Source organism: Halyomorpha halys, unplaced genomic scaffold (genome assembly GCF_000696795.3).
Source record: "Halyomorpha halys isolate HHAL.00 unplaced genomic scaffold, Hhal_1.1 Scaffold381.1, whole genome shotgun sequence".
NCBI lineage: Eukaryota > Metazoa > Arthropoda > Insecta > Hemiptera > Pentatomidae > Halyomorpha > Halyomorpha halys.
In genome coordinates, this window is record NW_027112092.1 from 472,375 (window position 1) to 482,659 (window position 10,285).

The 10,285-nt window shown below is 28.6% G+C and overlaps 1 long non-coding RNA gene across 1 annotated transcript in view; it reads left to right on the forward strand.

Moving 5' to 3' along the window:
• LOC106681998 (uncharacterized) overlaps positions 1-1,229 on the forward strand; it is a 13,908-nt gene extending 12,679 nt beyond the window's left edge. Inside the window, exons 2-3 of the long non-coding RNA XR_001343333.2 lie at positions 919-1,060; positions 1,140-1,229. This is a non-coding gene — a long non-coding RNA (uncharacterized lncRNA). The remainder of the gene's footprint in view (positions 1-918; positions 1,061-1,139) is intronic.
• Positions 1,230-10,285: the final 9,056 nt, after the last annotated feature.

Genomic DNA, 10,285 nt, shown 5'->3' on the forward strand with positions numbered 1-10,285 from the left:
AATAGTTAATAATGTTTATCTTTGTAGGACTAGTAGTTTTTATGATATTTGACAAAATAAACTCACAAAATGTTAATTTCTAGCTGTTTGTATAAAATGTTGTATTTTTGAAAAAAATGTATTTTAAGATCCATAAGACGCAAACATGTCTGCCAACACTCAAAATAAAGGAAATTTAACTCACTATAAAGTAGTTTATTACACTTATCTCCGTAGGGGTAGTAGTTTTTATGATATTCACATATGAATATATATTTGGCAAATAAAAATTTGTTCGAACAACTATAAATCAATTTATATTAGCAAATTTCATGAAAACTATTACTCCTACAAAGATAAACATCATAAACTGCTTTATAGCTCATTAAACTTGCTTTAATTTGAGTGTTAATAGACATTTGTACGTCAAATGGTTTTTGGGATGTAAGTTTTTCAAAATAAATTCACTAGGCACTGATTTATCAGTACGTCCTATTTTTATGAAATGTTGCTTTTTAAAAAGCAATATCCCGAGAACTATTTAACGTAAACAACTCTTTAAGGGCTCATATTTTAGCAAATTTGCTCATCTTTGAATGACGTTCTCTTAGGTTTTCTTGTGTTGTTCCTACTTTTTAAGATATAGAGCTCCGAATGAAAAATTAAATTGTTTTATCGCTTTCAAATAGCTGCAATTTTTTATTCACCCAACCTATACTTGGCAGACTCATCAATTTTGACTATTAATTATACATAGTTTTCATTAAAGTAATCAGACATTGGGGTGAGATAACTGCCTTTTTTCTCCTCTTGGGCTCTGGTACTATCCTTGTTGGTGTCCGTTATGCAGATATTCGTTACTATAATTTTATCAATACTTAGTGTTTGTTCTACTCTTGTACAACTCTAAACCACCTATATCTCTTTTCCACTACGCAGATTCCAACTCCACAATTGTAGGCGCTTTAGACCCAAGCTTGATCAAGTGTTGTAATAATACATGCTGCTTCAAACCATTAAACTGCTGCGTGTACATTGGTTCTATGCACTGCTGTAGTTATGCAGGAATGAAAAAAAGAGTGTAAGTAAATATATATGTATATTTGCGTATGTTTTAGCGTTTGAATTGTACCAATATAATAATGTACTAATGTTCACAGGATGTGTATAGCCACGCCTTGCTGAGGAGGTTACACGAAAGATGAATCTTTTTATTTCACTGAATAAAACTCTTGTCTTTTAGCCTTTAATGAGTGTATTGGGCGATATCACGCACAAACTGACTTACCTTCTACTCTTTAATAACCAAGTCGATAGACAGATATGATTACCAAAAAAATAATTCTAGTTTAGTAATATACAAGTATCATAAGTCAAAATCCAACAAACAGTCAGCTGGAGAAATGTTTTCAATGCATTTGCCACTGGAAGGAATGGTAAAACTGATTGTATGGTAATAAAATAGAAAATTAATGATCAATAAAAAGGTGTTTCATATAAATATGTTTGAGAAATAAAAAAATTGATAGTAATTAAGGCAGTGAATTATCTATTTCACACAACGTCGCGAGTCCAGTAGCAAGTCCAGCCGGCTGGGGACTGTTAGTACAAGAGCCCAAGAGGAGATAAAAGGCCCTTATCTCACCCCAATTTTTTATTACTTTAATGAAAACTATGTATAATTACTAGTCAAAATTGATGAGTCTGCCAAGTATAGGTAGGGGGAATAAAAAATAGCGGCTGTTTCAAAGCGATAAATAACACTAATTTTTCATTCGGAGCTCTATATCATAAAAAGTAAGAACAACACAAGAAAACCTAAGAGAACGTCATTTAAAGGATAGTAAATTTGTTAAAATATGAGCCCTAACAGAGTTATTTACGTTAAATATTTTTCGAGATATAGCATTTTAAAAAGGCAACGTTTCGGAAACTTGTTGCAAAATCAGTAGTTAGTGATTTTTTTTTTTAAATTTATATCTCAAAAACCATTTGACGTAAAGATGTCTATTAACACTCAAATTAAAGCTAGTTTAATGAGCTATAAAGTAGTTTATGATGTTTATCTTTGTAGGAGTAATAGTTTACATGAAATTTTCTAAAATAAATTGATTTATAGTTGTTCAGACAAATTTTCATTTGCCCAAATTTATATTCATATATGAATATCATAAAAACTACTACCCCTACGAAGATAAGTGTCATAAACAACTTTATAGCAAGTTAAATTTCCTTTATTTTGAGTTTTGGCAGACATGTGTGCGTGCTTCTTATGATCTAGTGATATATTTTTTCAAAAATCCAACATTTTATACGAACAGCTGAAATTTACTTTTTGTGAGTTTATTTTGTCAAATATCATAAAAACTACTACTATTACAAGATAAACATGATTAACTATTTTGTAGTAAATTTAACTAGCTTTAATTTGAGCGCTGGCAAACATCTGTACGTCACATAGTTCCTGAGATATAGATTTATCAAAATAAATTAACTAACTACTAACCTTTTAGTAGATTTTTAAGAAATTTTACTTTTTAAAAAGCCATATCTAGAGAAATATTGGACGTAAATAGCTCTTGCTAATATTTCAGCAAATTTACTTTTCTTTATATAATGTTCTCTCAAAATTTTCTAGTGTTGTTAGTTTTGAAGATATAGAGCTCCGAATGAAAAATTAATGTCTTTTTAAGGTTTTGAGAGAGCCGCTATTTTTTATTCCTCTTACCTATACTTGGCAGACTCATCAATTTTGACTAGTAATTATACCTAGTTTTCATTAAAGTAATAAAAAATTGGGGTGAGATAACTGCCTTTTTTTTCCTTCTGGCTCTTGTACTAACTGGCGTCCAATAATATTCAAGCCCAGTGGAAAAAGCAGGTCCAGACTACTACAAATGATCTATTTTACTCGCAACAGATTTTTTAACCCTCCAACGTTCGGCCTCCATTCGGCCAAAGCATATTGGATAATATTTTTGAGAACTTTTTAACAATAACAAACAAGAAAATTATTGAAAAATAATAAATTACCTATATTTAACTAGTATTTTTTTATACATAAATTACCTATATTTGACTAGTGTATTTTTCTCTTATAGACATCAATTTCTTACATATTATTGAAATATTATCATGCCGACAAATGTGATTAGAAAAAAAAAAAAAAAAAAGAATAATATTCCTAAATATTTTTTAATACAATGAAATAACTAAAATGATATAATAATAACAATTTTTAATGCTGTAACTCTATCAAGGTAGACTATCCTAATTTCAGGAGAAAAAAGGACGATCACAGGTGGAGTATCGACTTTTCTATACCTGCCATCTCGGTGATGAGAGAGGCCTAAATATATTTTTCCAGTCTTTCTGTTATCTATGAGATCCTATTTAACTATTTGATAAATTGAAATTCATTTATTTCGCTTAAGTACATGTGTACTAGTGGCCTATAAAGAGTCAATTTAACGCGGGATGGTCTTAAAGATGCTCTTATCTCCATGTTTCTTCGCCCGACTCCAATCGAGTGGCTATGTCTGAATAGTACTAGAATAGGTGGAAAAAAAATTAGCTGTTTTATCCCAATTTTGGATTATTTTAATGAAAAATATGTATAATTACTAGTCTAAATTGATGAGTATGCCAAGTATAGGTAGGGAAAACAATGGCGATTTTTTCGAAACGTTAAAAAAAACTTATTTTTCTTCAGAGTTCCATATCATTCAAACTATCAAAAACACTAGAAAAGCTAATAGATCATCTGAGATAGAGCAAATTTGCTAAAATATGAGCCCTAATAGAGCTATTTACGTTCAAAAGCTCCCGAAACATAGTTTTTTTAAAAACCAACATTCCTTAAAGACATAATAAAAAAATTCTGTAGTTAAAGAATTTATTTTGGGAAATTTTTCTCAGGAATCATTCGACGTATATATATTAGTACTCAATTTAAAAATAGCTGAATGTACTATTGAGCAGTAGGTAGGGGAAAAAATGGCGATTTTTTCAAAACTTAAAAAAAAACTTATTTTTCTTCGGAGTTCCATATCATTCAAACTATCAAAAACACTAGAAAAGCTAATAGATCATCTGAGATAGAGTATATTTGCTAAAATATGGGCCCTGATAGAGCTATATACGTTCAATAGCTCCCGAAACATAGTTTTTTTAAAAACCAACATTCCTTAAAGATATAATAAAAAAATTCTGTAGTTAAAGAATTTATTTTGGGAAATTTTTCTCAGGAATCATTCGACGTACTCAATTTAAAAATAGTTTATATGGTTATCTTCATAGGAATAGTACTAATCATGATATTTGCCAAAATAAATTCACAAGATTTTGATTTCTAGTAGCTCGGATAAAACGTTTGAATTATGAAAAATATATCTTCGAAACCATTAGACGTACAGATGTCTTTTAGTGCTCATATTAAAGCTAGTATAATGCACTGTAAAACAACGTAACGTTTATCATCATTAGGAATAGTAGTTTTCATTATATTGTAAACAAAAATTCACAAAATATTGATTTATTGTTTTTGGAAACAATGTTTGATTTATAAAAGGCTGTATCTCAGGAATCAAGAGATGTCCAGAAGTCTATTAGCAATAATATTAAAGCTAGTTTAATGTACTATAAAGTAATGTATAACGTTTATTATCGAAGGAGTAGTAGTTTTTTTTGTATTTACATATGAATATGAAATTTTTTGAGAATAATTTATTTTCTATTTGATCGATTACTTTATGAACTTTTGGCAAATATCATTAACATCATAATCTACTCTATCGTACATTAAACTATTTTTAATGTGACTGCTAACAGGCATCTGTACGTCAGATGGCTCCTCAGATATGGTTTTTCATTTCTCATAAATGTTCATGTAATATTTTTTTAAAAAATGTTTTTCCGAAACTATTGAACGTTATTAGCTGTATTAGGCTAGTAAAAATCTTTTTTCTCTTAGGCTTTTTAGTGTTAATGTTTTTTTTAAAGACAGCTGGAGCTTTGACTGCCTCCTGGCCTACTGTAGGCACTATCAATTATGCATTGCAGGATTTCACAACAGTGCTAACACAAATATTATAAAATTCTTAAGAAATGGAGATACTACAAGAGTCCTAGAGGAGAAAAAAGGCAAAATGTTGTACACATAGTTATTTATAGTTTTCTTTAAAGTAATCAAACATTGGGATGATATAACTGCCTTATTTTCTTCCCGACTCTTGTACTAAGAGTTTTCATGTTAAATTTAATAAAAATAAACATTTTTCAACAACTTCTATACCTCTATTTTTTAGAAGTGAATAGTGACTATCTGCATAAAAAATCCATTAGTCTATAGTTAAGGTAGAAGAAAAAAAGGTGGTTATTTCAACCCAATTTATGATTAATTAATTGGAAACTAGGTATAATTACTAGTTAAAATTGAATAAAAAATGGCGGATGTTTCTAAACATTAAAAATAATTATTTGTTTATTCGGAGCTCTATATCTTTTCAACCACCAACAACAATAGAAAATCTAAGAGAGCATCATTTAAAGTAGAGTAACTTTGCTAAAATATAAACCCTAATAGAGCTATTCACGACCAATAGTTCCCGAGATATAGCTTCTTAAAATGCAACATTTCATAAAAAAATGTTCTGAAAAGTCTTTTAGAACTCAAATTAAAGCCAGCTAAATTTACTATTAATTAGTTTATACCATATCTTTGTAGGAGAAATAGTTTTTATGATATTTGAAAAAATAAATTCACAGAATGTTAATTTCTAGTTGTTCCAATAACATTTTTGATTTTTGAAAAAATATTTCTGATGAACTATGGACCGTACATTTGCCTGCCAGCACTCAAAATAATGTTAATTTAACTTACTATAAAATAGTTTATGACATATCTTTTAATGCTAAATTTATTTTAGTAAATATCATAAAAACTGCTGTTTTTACGAAGATAAACTTTGTAGTACATTAAACTAGCTTTGATTTGAGTATTAATAGACATCTGTACATCGAATGGTTTTTGAGATTTAGATTTCTCAAAATAAATTCACTTACTGAATTAAAAAAAAATCTGATTTTTCAGTATATTTTTTATGAAATGTTGCTTTTTAAAAAGCTATATCTCGGGAACTATTGAACGTGAATAGCTCTATTAGGGCTTACATTTTAGCAAAGTTACTCTAATTTAAATGATGCTCTCTTAGATTTCCTATTTTTTTTTGGTAGTTGAAAAGATATAGAGCTCCGAATAAAGAATTAATTATTTTTAATGTTTAGAAACATCCGCCATTTTTATTCCCTCTACCTATACTTGGCAGACTCATCAATTTTGACTAGTAATTATGCCTAGTTTCCAATTAAGTGATCAAAAATTGGGGTGAAATAACTACAACTTTTTGAGATTTAGATTTCTCAAAATAAATAGCTCTATTAGGGCTCATATTTTTGTAAGTAAATTTAAATGATGGTCTCTAAGGTTTTCTAGTGTTGTTAGTAGTTTTAAAGATATATAGCTTCGGGTGAAAAATTTAATTTTTTCTCTTAACTGTTTGATACAGCGTTCTCAATAGGCTCATTAATTTTGACTATTAGTTATACATAATTTTTATTAAAGTAATAAAAAATTGGGGTGAAATAACTGTCCCTTTCTCCTCTTCTGCTCTTGTACTACTAATTTACCAACAAAAAGAGCTATTTTTTTAAATAAAAAAAAAACAAAAAACATTTTATAGTCATTAATACCATAAAAGTATGGAATACGATCTGTTTGAATAAGACTTTCGTTGGATAATTGTTTAAATACTGTTTGAGGAATCATTGTAATAAGATGCCTTGAGGCTTAGAAAGGTTCAATATCTCAATAATAAGCCATCTTATCACTGAAGGGTTTTAAGACTCTGATAAATAATATGGTGTAACTTAGTGTAATACATAGCAAAGGCAGTTTTACCATTAAATGTTATATATTTGTTCAACTCATTTTCTTAAATGTAACAACGGAAGGAGTCTTGATAGTAGCATTATTCCTAGAGATTTTTTTTATTTTGAGATAAAATATTAAGCAGGTATTATAAAAAAAAAAATTGATCGATGATACAAGAGCATAATTATTTCCAAGAGCCGGGAAAGAAAAATTCTGATGCGGTGCGCCACACCTCTCCACCCCTACATACGGCCCCAAATGGAAGTTGAAAATTAAGAACAAAGAGTTTTTAGAATATGAAGAAGATGGTCAGGGTTGCGATCAAAAAGGAACACAATATTTTCCAACTATATATTGTTCGACTTTTCGCCCCACTTTTCAGGGCTTCATCAGGGCTAAAAAGATACAAAGACAACTAAGATCGTTACCACAATAAGATAGAAAAAGGTAAATTAAGGTAGAATAAAGATCACGTAAAAAATAAGTGAAAAGAAAATTGTATGTAAATAAAAGGAAGGAAGACATATAATAGTATTAATATACAATAAACTTGAATAAAGAATGATAAGAATAAAAAAATACGTAACAATTAATAAGAATAAAAATTACGTAACAATAAAAAACTACGTAAACTATACGGTTAAAAAAGTACAGGAGACGCATATAAAACGAAAGAAAAGAAAAGTAGATGTGAGAACAAAAAATTTAAACAGACGGAAAATGAAGAAGACCTATTTTGTCTTTTTTCCTTATATTTATATATAATTTTCTTTTCACTTAATTTTTACATGATATTTATTCTACCTTAATTTACCTTTATGGTTGTAATGTTCTTAGTTGTTTTTAGTATCTTTTTAGCCCTGATAAAGCCCTGTAAAATGGTGCGAAACGTCGGACAATATATAGTTGAAAACTATTGTCTTTTTTTTTACCACAACCCTGACCATCTTCTTCATTTTTTAAATTATAAAACGTTTTTATTTTTTTTGTTGGCAAATTTCAGGATTTCCCGAGGGGGGATTAAAAACTATAAATTTGTTCTTGTCAAGAATACTACAGTTTAACAAAAGATTACGAAGTCGTAATGAAATTGGGAAAGATCGATAGGTCTCGGCTTTCCCGTTAGGATCGATACATTTTTCCGTTTCTACTCTTAACTTACTCATAAAATTCTTTTCAATATAAATTAAGGACATGGAACTCTAATGAAAAATGAGCGACAGTTTTAGTTTTTTCTTGAATAAAACAATCATCAGTGGGTTTTTAATATGCACTTTTTAATGACATTTACTGCATCCCTTATATGGTCTAGGTCAAAATTGGATGAGATTTTCTTCCTGTACTTGAAAATATTTTTTTTTGCTTATTCATTTGTTTATTAAATCCTGTAACAGTTTTTATTCCCCACAGATAAATTGGTAAAAACAAATACTAAACGTGAATCATTAGAATTTGACACTATCATCGTGAGAAGAGAAGTGCTTTATTTAGCTATGCTGGTCAAATACATTGGGCTGCTACATTACACAGCATACCAATTAATCCATGGTCGGACTTTACATTATATTTTACATTATATATATTTACATGATATAACAAAAAGGAAAGAAAACATTTTTTCCCCCCTACTGTTTCCTTTTACATTCAGTACCAGTCTATACACTAAATACAAATATTTTCATTTTTTTGTTTTTTCCATTTCACTATTTCATTCCATTTCACAATTTTATTTCATTTAACTCAATTGACAAATTCACTCAACTCAATTGACATTAAATTCATCATTAGACAGCCATGTGAGATCAAACCAAAGAATCAATAGTCATAGAAGTAGATCAGTTTACGGAAAAACAAATAAATAAATACATTTTACAAAAACAAAACTAATATATAGATTTGAAGAAAAAAAAAAATAAAAAGTTGGTTAAAAGAAATACTTGAATGAATGAATAAGTTAAAAATAAAATAAAATAAAAAAAAAGAATTTGATGATTCTTGAAGAAAACCAGTTTCCACACAACTGGCTAAAACAGACTGGGAAATCAGAAATATCCAACAGAATCTTTTCCAATCTCATATCCATAGTACAGTTTTTTTTTTTCTATCTTTAGTTAAATTGTTGTATTCTAGACAGAATTTGAGCTTATTTAGGTGTGGCAAATTTTGATAGCAGTAGAATAATAACACTAATACTAAATTAGTATTCTTCATTTGACAAAAAAAAAAATATTAAACATTTTTTTTTCGTAACCTCCTTTATTATTAAATTTATACAATACATACATACAAATGACAAATGTATACTAGCATACTACAGCCTTTATACATTTGTTATTTGTATTATACATTTGTATGTATGCATTGTATAAATTTAATAATAAAAGAGGTTACGAAAAAAAAAATTCTGTTCGTTTTCGTAACCTCCTTTATTATTAAATTTATACAATACATACATACACATTCATAATAGAAATGACAGATGTATACTAGCATACTTATGAAACTCCACTCCCGTCCTCCATGGTAGCCTTACTTATCTGACTTTTCAAACAGACAATTATAGCGAGTAGGTTAGTTATTATAACACAAAAAAGGCCAACGGACCTATATAACTTTTGAAATATTAGCTTAAAACGGGAAGAGGAGACTTTAAGATAGTTTAATCTAGCAATATTTAAAAAGCGGCTGAAATTGAAAAACTCTGAATTAATCTGATCTCAAAGTCGTAAGTTTGTATGATTATTTTTTAAATTTTATTATTATAGAAACTAAACCATTCAAGAAAGGGTCTTTTATCCCGTCAAAATGTTTTATTTCGTATTTCTGGCACTTACAACCTTTTCCATTTCCATGCCTCAATTCTTTAGTTATAACAAGAATTAATTTAATACAATACTTCTCATGCCACTGGATGAACTGGAAAACGGCCTAGCACCGATTCATGGCCAACATTCGGGAGATTCTTAGGGAATGAGTCTTAACCTCAAGTTTTACCACCAACCCACAAAAGCTTATTTTTAGTTCGTAATATTATATTATATGGCTTTTTTTCTTTAATATACAATATTTAAATAAATTAATATATATTTTATAGTTTTCGAGTAATCAGTTTTTACGAATTTCTTTACATCTTTTTACAAATCACTTTACTTGTTTTTCTGATTTCTTGTTGAAGAAAATTGCTATTTTCTTTAACAAGAAAGTAGAAAACCCCGTTGGAGATAAAGTGGGTATTATAATATTTTAAAGGGCGAATCAGTATGGAATTTCGTCAATATGTTGACCACCTGAGCAGTATATTTCATCATTAATATTGATAGGTGGTCTTATATAATTCAATAATATTTATCGAGTAGGTATTTTAAAGAAATAATG